Here is a 12,171-nt window from a genome sequence, read left to right on the forward strand (position 1 = left end):
AGCTTCTTCTCTAGCATTGCCACCTTCTTCTACCACTTTATCCTTGCCGCCTGATTCTTCCAAATTTGCAATGCTTCTATCTTCTCCAAGTTCTGTCATGCCAAATGTGCTGGAAATATTACAAAGAGAGTTGTAATAAATGACAAAATTGAAATTTATTAATAATTAGAAGGATAATTTTCCTTATAATTATTGGTAATGCTGTTTGTAAGAACTATGTGATTCAAAGCTTAAGTTTGTGATAGCTAATATTACCAGCATTCTACGAGAGTTGTAATGAAATGGTAAAGAGATGATTGAGATTGGTGAGTGAAAACGAAATGAGCTATTATGAGATAGATGTGTGGCCTTTCATTCAAAGCATGACTAGTGATGTTATTTCTTGAACTGCTTTTCGAAGTAGCTCTTCTTACCCTTAAGGTCCTTCATTTTGTTTATATCCTAGGCTGGAGGTAACTAGTTTGAGAAAATTTATTTTTAAAGTTAAAATCATACCTGGCTTAAGGTCCTAGTAAATTATGAAAAATTTAAAATAATAGCTATATACTCACTTTGATTACATCCTACTTGTCTACGCATATGTACAGATTTAAAATATCCTACTCGTATTTGGTCTATAATTTAATTTAGAAGCATATACAAAAATGGTGAGGAAGACTTTAAATTTTTCACCCTTTGATTGCAAACTTGATATTGTAAAACAAGTCAAAGAACTTACATTGAAAAAGCCAAAATGAGATAGCATAGCAAGTCATGTAAGGAGAACTTCAATATTCAATTTAATAAAGACAAGGCAAAGCAAACCAATCGATCATGCTGGAAGTACGGAAAGGATTTGTTATAACTAAAGATTTAAGCTTAAACATATCATAATACATATATTTCAATCCAAAATTTTAAATAGAAGTTAAAGTGTAATAGAACAATGAAAAGTGATGAACTCTCACAAGCATCCCAATCCTCAAAACGAATGAAGATTCAAATCCATCTACAAACAATTTCCATAATTGATTTGCTCCAAATCATTAAACATAAAATTCCAATTCAAAAGATGATTAAAGGTATTGGGGGTGAAAAAGCAAACCTTTGTTCACAAAGTGCTGAGGATGCCGAAGATGATGATGACAAGAGCCCATTGTAGAGGTAATGACCCGTCGTTCCCCTAAATCATCCTTCAATGCATCAATTGTAGAGGTAGTTGACCTACTTCTTTATCAAAATAGCTAATTGAGAAGAATGAATTAGGCAACAACTACAAACAACATAATGCGAGAAGCACAGTCTAAGCAAAAAAAAAAAAACAATGAGATAAGAAGGACAGGTGGGTGAATCGTCTATTGCTACCGCAAGATTGGTGGTGTACTTCTACACCATTGACAATGTTTTAGGATCCTTCGCTGTCATCACTATTGGAATCACACCCCTCACTTGTCGTCACTGTCAAAATCACAGAGCCAAAACGACTGCATAGGAGCTAGAGAGGATGAAGAGGGAGAGTATTTGACAAGGGCATTTTAGTCTTCTGTTACTTCTATTTAGGGCCAGCAAAGGACCTAATATCTTAAGTCCTTCTCAACAAAATAAATCTCATCAAGTCGTTTTAGACAATTTTCCCAATTATTTATTGTTCTTCATTTAAAAGTAATTTGTTACATGTACCTATATAGTTTTAGTTTTTAAGTAATACTTATTTATTTGCTCATTTAATATAATAAGTCATATTTAGTTATTTCTATAATGGTTGTATTATTATTAATAATTGCTTGCTTGTTGTTCTATATACGATGCATTATCTACTTAAATTTATTTCTATTAGTTGCTCTCCTAAATAAATAATTAGTATTTATTTCACACGCATGCATTAATATGTTTCAGTATTAGTAATAGTTGTTTAAAGCTTGCATTGATTCCTTAAATTTATTTTAATTACTCAATTAACATTTATTTCTTCTTGTAATTATTAGATGTAATTATTAGATATATATATATATATATATTTATTGTCATTAATATTTAGTTTTAATGAGAATTGTTTAATTATTGAGACAATGTTTATCTTTGGTATTATGACTGTTATGATTAAAATTATTACTTTGATATATATATTATATATATATATATATATATATTTTTTTTTTCTCAAGGAAATTCCTTTTATGGAAGAAGATCCAGGATAAACCCAATGAAATTCCTAATTAGAAAGAAGATCTCAATGAAAGAAACTATTTGATGGATTTACTCTAGAGAACATCCTAGTACATTTTCTTATTATAAAATATGGTTGATTTATAAATGTTTATTTTCAGTTATGTGACAATTGTTTTAGTATTGTTGGCTAATGTAATAATTATTCATGCTATAGTTTTGATTATTTTAAAAAATAATTTTTTGCACTCAAGGTAGCTGAACCATTATTAGTTCTTATGTAAGATCTTACTGAGAATTAAAAAAAATTATTTGATTATCTTCGTAATGTGTCCAGATGCCACCACTCTTTATGCCACCACCTCCACTCTTTATGCAGCCACCACCACCATTTATAAAGTCGCCACCTCTATTTATGTCTTTGCCATCATTGCCTTTTTATATGCAACCAGCTCCGATACTAATGATACCTCCAAACATACCTAATGGGTATAATTAGATATTTTAGAAATGTATATGTGAGATTTTTTTGTGTATTATATTAGAAAATACTTTGGTATATTTTTTATGTAAATACAAAATCTCCTTCTCCCACACTTGTTAGGAATGCCTAGGAAACCAAGAAGCTGACCCGATATAACGTTGTTGCATGTGAACAAATACATACATATATCTATATAATCTTACCTAAATGTGTGTATAAATAGTTCTTCATGTCTTAATTTGTAGTTTAATTTTTGTTCCTTTAAATATGGTGTTATAAAAAAGAATGTGCATGATTCATTTTAACTCTTAGATAAATCTAATTAATGATAATAATATAAAATTTAAAAAAATATTCCAACCCGCCAACTAATTAAATGATCCTAGGAGGAAGGTTATAATTGTGATATCAAAGCATAGTTCTAGCCTTGAAGAGACTTCGTAATTGGTTTGGGACTGAGTTGTTCAAATTCAAGGTTCAAGTTTGGCAAAAGGTGGATATCTAGTATAGCTAAGGGACCAGTAATAGGTGGGATCCCTTGCTCATGAACGAGCATCATGGTGCTCACCCTGTGAGCTCATTTGAATAGTTTAAATTTAAAATATTATTATATATTATATTTATTAAAATGAAAATTTATTAAAATTATTTTATAATTTTAATAAATTTTTTATTTTTAATATAGTCTACATTTACTTTGAAAGGTCCAATTTAATATTAAACCTTTATAATTGATATATATTGACCATTCAAATATATTTTATATGATACTGTGCAGAATACGTATAGATAGTTAATATATCTAGATAGTTAATATATATAATACTTTAATTTTAGACCATCTAAATTGAAATATAGATGAGCATTATTGTGATGAGTAAGGAAACAAGTTCCTAATAGGCGGGGGAACATTTTCTTTTGTTTGATGATCCCACTTTTAACCTTGAAAATTATGGATTAATTTATTTAAACTTAGATATATTGATTTATTTTTATACTTACATTAAATTATTAGTATTACTATATAATATTTTTTTAATTTATATAATTAATCATGTATATATCATTTTATCAATTACATTTTAAAAACCAATCTCTTTTATGGTAATTTGAACATCTACAATTGATTTTAACTCAATCATCCGAGCATATTTATAATCAATTATATTAATCAATTTTTTTTACAAAATCCAAATGTACTTTAAGCCTCTAATTCATCAACTTTCTTAAAAATGAGTCAGCAAAGTATGAAGTTTTTACACATCAATTAATTAAAGTTCTCAACAACTCTTGGCAAATATGGTGACTTTGAATACAATATTTTTGGTCCTGTTGATAAGCTCAAACAAACAAACGTCTCCTTCCTTCACATTGTTGGCCTTCATAAAACCCATCAAACCCGTCTGAATTCGAATAGCTGAGCAATTATTTTGACGTATAGCATAATTAATGGCCCATTCCCGTCCATTGCAATCCTGAAGCTTCATTGAATCAATTTTCTTCATATATGTTCTACAAAATGAAGCCGGCACATCCTACAACAACAGAGAAAGAGAATCAAGTTTGAGTATAAGCAATGAATTTATTAGATTTATATGATAGTTCCACATTGAATATAAATATGTATGTACTGAGTCCTTTCAAAGTAGTTACTTAAACTATTTTGGTATAAATGACAAATCTTATTGCGCTTTTAATGCAAAACTCTAATATAGTATCAAGAGCCAAGCTAATTTTAAGACTCAACAAAAGGGGAAAAAAGAAAAAGAAAGAAAAGAAAAAAAAGAAGGAAAATACTCCTTTCGATACTATTTATAAGACAGAGGAAGAAGAATTTTTTTATCTCATTTTTAAGTCACATCATTAAATTTTTATTACAAACATCTCATTTTAACCTCTATTAAATGTTAAAGAGAGAAAATATGTTATTAAAGTATGTATATTTAATAGTAGTAATATTGAGAACATATTAAATTTTTAAACAACATTGTTGAGATTTAAGGTTTTCTTTGGTACCAGTAAAGCATATTAAAAGTGATTTATAAATAAAACTAGAAAAAATATATAATAACCCCATGTCGAGTAGTTAGAGAATAATAATAACTACATAAATATATAATGAATACTTCAAAAATAGCTTAAGCTATTATGGCGTAAGTGACTAACCTTAGTGTATGATTAATGCAAAACTCTAATATAATATCAAGAGATGGGTCAATTTGAGCCTATAAAAAAGGGGAAGGATAAAAAAAAAAGGAAAGAAAAGAAAAATAATAAGGAAAATATTATATGTATGTATAAATTATTTTAAAATAGGATAAGTTATTTTGACGTAAGTAAAAGTGACTATTGTATGAGTAATGCAAAACTCAAATTGAATTCAATGAATTAAAAACGTAGTGAGAAAGAATCACATTCATAGCTCATGAAAAATTCCTCACCATGTAACGATATGTCATATTAGATGAAGTCACTATCAAAGTAAAAGATGGATTTGCTGTTTTGAAGTTCAGGACAGCTTCAATATCTCTTTGCTTTCTCTTCAACGTGTTCTTTATTTTGGAACAACATGCTCGCTTAGATATATCAATCTCTGCAACATATTCCAGCTTAGGAACTTTGCTTCTTCTGTTGTAGCCTGCAAATTGATCAAGAATGGACCTTTTCCCATAAGATTAAGATTCTGAAGAGTTCTGTTCCTCAGAATTATTATTCTTGCAGGGATAGTAAACCTCAGAAGCGCTCATATCAAAGATGATTACAGAGAAGCGTGAATTGCTTTCATGTTTGAAGAGTAAGAAGAAGCCAAAAGTCAAAGAGTAGTATTTCACAAATTCTTGCCAGCCATTGCAGAACCAAACTTCATTTGCAGAATATTTCTTCAATTCCATTTTCCAGACAAGTCCATCTGGAACACTAATTGCTGCCTCATCATTAGATAGTTCATTTTCAAATCTTCTCACAAACTCCTTTGGAATTCTCTGTAGGGACAAAACACATAAACTACTGAGATGTGATTATTTTATACAAATGTTTAAAGCCTGAGATGAAAATAATAATAATAATAATAATCTTTAAGGTGTGAAACTCTCGATATATATAAAACCACTCTATCGGTTAGTTAGAATTTCCTTTTTCTGTTTCTGCATGAGGCAAAATTATGTGAAAGACATGTTTCAATGATGTTTATTAATAGTCTCTAAACACAAACGAAAATTAATTCACACAGCTTTAAACATAAAAAGATAACAGAGAGGAGGGGAGAGAGATTTATTAAGTTATTAACCAAAAAAAATTAAATATTTTTATTCTCAACTAATTAGTTCTTGGTTAGAGAACGAACAAGAAAACTAACAGACATTTGTATTTATATGTTTATTTACTTGCAACGAAAACTAAATATTTTTATTATCATGCCATTTGTTATGGAAACCCTGCAATACCCAAAAAAAGAAAATGGAGTCTTTCGTCCGTACCTATCTCTGTTCGCTGTTTTCCACTAAAACACAAAGAAGCAAGTCAAGCAATTCACACCCCATTTCTAAATCATACATAATAAAATAACCCCAACACTTTTAAACTCTTTGTTTTTATTTTTTTTCTATGTTCTTTTTATTTAAGAACCTTCCTGTGGATTTCTTTCATTTTATGCAGCGCTAGTTAGAAGACTTTGAGCAGGACTCACAAGAGTTAAGAACATTGTATGAAGCAGATGGTGCTTTTCTCTGAATTTTCTCAGCAACCAAACAGAAAAAGGAAAAGAGTCGTACCATTTTTTTGGCATGAATGGCTTCAGGAAGTATGATTTTCAAGAAGTGGTTGGGTTTAGCACTGGCCGGAGAAACCATTGTCGGCGGCCGGAGAAAGCTTCTCTGGTGACTCATTGATTCATGAGAAGCTATGAGAATCGATATATCATACAGCAGGTGCAGTGTTTCAATAAGGTAGTAAATAAATAGGTTTCATTTCACTCCTTGCATAACTACCATGCACTTTCATCCATCCATTTTCCAACGACGAAGTTTCAACTTTCAAGGCTGGTCAAAACAATAGTTTCAACGTTCAAAACATCAATCGCACATATCAATGTCTGAGAAATAAAGTAATATACTCCTGCAAGTCACGATATAAAACATCTTCTATAAATATCACCTAATTTAAAATATAAAGTAGTGGATAATTTTTATATTTATTTTTTTAATTATATCCTTACTTCATTTATCACTTATTTTAAAAAAATTATACAATGAAATTTTAACTATTATTATCAAGGCTCTTATAAAAAATATTTAATAAAGATATAAATGAAAAGATATGAACATATTTAAGAATTTAATGTTTCAATTAACATTATTCGTAAGATATGAATTAGTTAACTATAACTTAATCCCTCCATCTTTATATATAAGAAATTTTTTAAAATATTTTTTGTCCTTAAATATAAAAGGTTATTAGCATAGTTTTTAATAAATGAACCATTATACTCTTATTGCATTGGAAAGGGAAAACAAGTACTCATAAATTTACTTTAAAAAAATATATTCATTTTTTAGTTACAATAATTAAAGACAAAATTAAAATATTATCGTGCTTTTAAGTAGATAATTAACTTTTATTGATTCGTGTGACTCAGTTAAAGAATCTTATATATGAAAACGGAGGGAGTATATTGTAATCTAGAGGGAGTAAGAAGGGGTGATATTAATGTTTAAAATATTTGAATTAATGTTGAAAAATAATCAACTCAATATGTTCACAACGTATATAGATGTTTGGCAGTAGAATTAATTTAATTTCGCAGAAACAATCTTTTTCAAGTTGATAGACTTGTATTTAATTTTAAACTTTTTTTTTTAAATTTCCAATCTTGTTAGATATGATTAGTATATGAGTTATACTTTTTAACATAGTATAAGTTCAATTTGTCAAACTTCGTTTCCTTTTCTTCGGTTTTTTCTAACACTTTTTTTCTCTTGATTTTTTATTCCGGAAAAACATTTTCAAGGTGAAAATTGTGGGGCAGGTACTTATTAATGATGTCAAAAGAAAAAGTACTTATGCTTGGTCGTTGCTTGAGACATGATAAAGTACGGAATACTTGAAATTATAAGTAAAAATATGGGTTAACCCGACTCATATAAATTAAAAAAAATATGAGTTGAATTGAATTCAATTTATTTTTATATGAGTTAAACAAATTTTAACCTAATTTAACTCTTGAGGGTTGGCAAGTTAAATGGGCCAACCCGTCAATCCATTTTTTTATTTTTTTAATTTAGTTTTTATAATTTTTTTTAAAAATACATTTAAATGATAAGTTTTAATTTGATATTTTTTCATGATTCATTCTAAATGTACTAAAATATTAATTTATGATGTTTGTATAAAATATATAAATTAATACAACTAAATATATCATGTCTAATATGATTTATATCCACAAAATTTTCTTCTTTTTTCTTTTTTTTTTAATTTTTTAAAAATAATATGGGTTAAACGGGCCAACCCTGACCCATTAGGATTAACCCATATGGTTCACAGGTTATATAGTCTGGGCAAAAAAAAAAAAAACTCTGTTTTTATTTAAGTCAATTTTTTACAACCAAACCCAACTCTTATAACCGATTATTCAGACCAACCCACATAATTCGACTCATATTCTTGGCTTTACTTGAAATGTAATATTTTTCAATTTCTTTATAATCTTTTTTAGGTCATTGTTAATTACTTGACTGTTACCAATAGAACATAATTGTAAGCAAATGTGATTAAATTTTAAATTAAATTATCAAAATTATTTTAAAAAACATATAATAGTTGTTTCACCTATTTAAAAGTGTTTATTAATTCAAAATTTTAAAAATTTCATTACTAATCAGAATTAATTTTGTTTGATATTTTTTTATAAATGAATATAATCAATTATTTACCTGATTAGAATGGAATGAACAATCAAGTAATGAAAATTAATAAATCAAGTATGTTTATAATCTAACATAACTAATTCACATGACACTAATTGGAAACTAGACTAAAACTCCATGCGTTGCACAGAGATGAGCGTGACAATTGAATAATCATTTGAGATGAAAAGAAATTTAAATTTAATCTAACCTTATAAAGCTCTATTCCTTAATTTCAGTTATGAAAGGGTGGGTTTTTAAATGAACCAATTGAGTGGATTGGATGAGACTTCTAAAAATATAATTCAGAAGATTAATTAATTAATTAATTAATTAAAAAATTTATTTAATTACTAATGAAATCTTATTAGATCCCATTACAAAAAAAAAAATCTGTTGAAAGTTAAAACAGATTTCTGGGTTATGGAATTAATTTGCTTGCAGATTTTCAATGTTTCTTCCTCTTCGTCATGAATAACCATAATAAATTTCTCACACATCCCCAATACAATTATTTGGATAAAAATTAAATTAATCAAAAGATTTGAAGTATGTCAACAATAAATGTTTAAGTTGACTAATTCATCACTATGAAATAATTTAAAACAATTTATTTTATAATATTTTAACTTCTAGTCTAAATATCATAAAATATAAAAAAATACGAAGAATGTAACAAATGTTATTCTTCGGTAACCAAAAGGTACATACTTTTTGTTGTAAGATTGTCTCTTCCCCATGTTTGAATATGTTTTTTTTTTCCCCAACTTGCAGCGAATGGTGTAACCTAAGAAGATTTTTTCAAGACCACAAATGAACGTCATTATAGATTAAAAAAACTTGCTGAATTAGAAAAACCAACTAAAAACGTGCAGATACCTGTCACTATAGCTCATGCCTATAAAAACATCTGGCCTTCAAAGCCACCACAGGCAACAGGTCTAAACTACATTCTGATGGATAGAGAGGTTCAAATATATTTTTATCACTAATTATTCCATTTTCTCTTTCGATTTGTTAATTTTTTCAATATTGGAAGAAATTGACAAATCATTTTTTTTTTCATTTTGATTTATTTGTTTTTCTTATCTGCCTAATAGCTAACTAAAATTCAAGCCAGTGGTTCGAGATCAAACTTTGTTTTCAAAAGTTTGAAATGATTGTACAAGAAGGAAGAAAATATTACTCTTAAGAATTTTGATATGATGAATGGACATTCAAAGTACAGCCCTTGCCGCCATTGTTTTGTTTTGTTTTTTTTTTTTCAATGACAGAATAAAGATCTTAATGAATGAGATGAATTTTTGAAGAGATCGATTGGGAAGAGAGCGAAGAGAAATCTGGAAGGTTATTGTCGAGTTGTAGCTTTATATATAGAAGTCTCATTCTGTTATATCTTTCCATAGTTATTGGTAGTCCGGATAGATATTATGCTTTCAGATGTAATTGGAATCATTGATGAAATAAATAAATAGAAGCTTTATCGGACAGATGAAGGCTTCAAATCAAAGTTGAAGTTCTATCATAGAGATAATAGGTAATCTTTACAAAATATTATCTTCACCACCTATGTTCTGTATCGGATTCTTTCAACCTTTACTTCAAGAGTAAATGTACATTTTTGCTCTTAAAGTATTCTCTGAAAAGCATTCAGCACTCTAAATTATTTATTGAAGCAAGTTTGCTCTTAAAGTAATTAAAATGGAGCATTTTTGCCTTTTCAGTTAAATTCTCTAACGGTCAACGTTGGAGCCTCAATTAATATTTTTAACAGTCGACATTGAGAATTTGACAATAAGAGCAAAAATACTTTATTTTAATTACTTTAAGGAGAAAATTGCTCTTACAAATAGTTTAGGGTGCTAGGCACTCCTTCGAGAATACTTCAAAGATAAAAATATACATTTACCTTTAGTTTAATTAATGCACCTGAACTCCTCTTTTTCCAAGGGGAATCGGATTCAGTGCATTTTGCTTAATGAGATGGCTGATGATGCATGGGAGTGGTATAATAGAGGGGAAGAGAGAGTAAAAGTTATATATGATTCAGTATAGTTTAGAGCTGGAAATTGAAGGTATTATATGCTATAACAAATTTAAGTTGCATTCTTTGAAAAATCTAGGTTCTCGTAATTATAATTTCCAACATAAGGACATTAAATTTGCAGGAGGAAGCAAGTAAGAAGTTATGGAAACACAAGCAAGGTGATATTTGATCTAATCAATCCGGATGACAGTGAATATAAAGATTTATTTGGAGGAGAGTTAGGTGATATTCACATTATATTGATGGATCTTTTTGTTGGTGATGAAAATTAGGGTCGTGGGATGGATCTGTCTTTTTTGTAATGATTGTATTAATATATTAATAAGATAATTTAAATACTAGTTTTGCTTATATTAAGATAATTTTATTTTTTGTTATTATAATTTAATAGTTTCTTTAATTTTTTATGTATTTAATTTTAATGAATTTATTTTTATTAATTTAATAAATATTTATAATTATATTTCAAAAATATTAATACTTATTTATATATGTTTTGCAAAATTTTCTAGCCACTGCTCCATAATATAAGATATCTATTGTTTCTTGAAAAATAATTTATAACTAATTTTGTATTTTTACCCAAAAAATTATTCTTGTTAGTTGTTAGGGGTGAAAATAGACTAGGCCAAACTAGGCTTTGGCCAAATAGGCTTGAACTTATATGGTAAATTAGAGGCCTGAGCTTGGCGTAAGCTTGTATAAGGCTTTTTTTATAGTTCAGGCCTGAGTCTATTTAAAACTTGGCCTCACCTGCAAGCCTATTTAGAAGCCTATTTAAAAGTAAAGCCTTTTAAATAGGTTCACATTTTAATTTTAAACGTCTCAAATATACTTTAGAGCTATTATAACATACAATATATAATCTAATTTATCAATTACAATATATAAAAATTGAAATGATTTCCTAACTACAATACAAAATAACAATAAAGTGACAATATTAAAATTAATATATAAGTCAAATATGATTAAAAATATAATTAAAAGAATTAAAGAATAAATTGATTAAAAATCATATGGTGAAATTGATGTGTTTGTGATATAATACATAATATATATATATATATATATATAAGCCAGCTTGTTGGGCTTGTAGGTCAAGCCTTAAAAAATAGGCCTGATCTATTTAATTAAATAAGCTTAATTAAAGGCTTGAATTTGACCTAAACATATTTAGTAAGTAGATTAGGTTAAATTTGAAGTAGGTCAAGTTGTAGGCTCTTGTTAAGAGCTTGATCTATTTCCACCCCTATTAGTTGCTATTATTATTGCTGTTGCTGTTGTCATTACTGTTGCTGAGAGCTATTGTTGTTGTTGTTCACTCATCAAATTTAGGGGATTTAAAATAGTTTATAAAATAAGTCAATATATGAATAGCATGGCTAGTTTCAAACTTTTATATTATACACTTTCATGAAAATAAATTATAATATGGAGGGAATGCAAAAAAAAAAAAAAATCCCTGGCTAAAAAATTAATAGCTAAAATATACCTTAAATTTTAACCAACAAAAGTTGGTTAACATGTCTTTATAAGAGGAGCAGATTGTTTTCATCTCCCTCCCTCATTACGGCATTATATATCCAATT

This window comes from Prosopis cineraria, unplaced genomic scaffold (genome assembly GCF_029017545.1).
Source record: "Prosopis cineraria cultivar Desert tree isolate PC_DT_omini unplaced genomic scaffold, ASM2901754v1 PC7, whole genome shotgun sequence".
Classification (NCBI taxonomy): Eukaryota; Viridiplantae; Streptophyta; class Magnoliopsida; order Fabales; family Fabaceae; genus Prosopis; species Prosopis cineraria.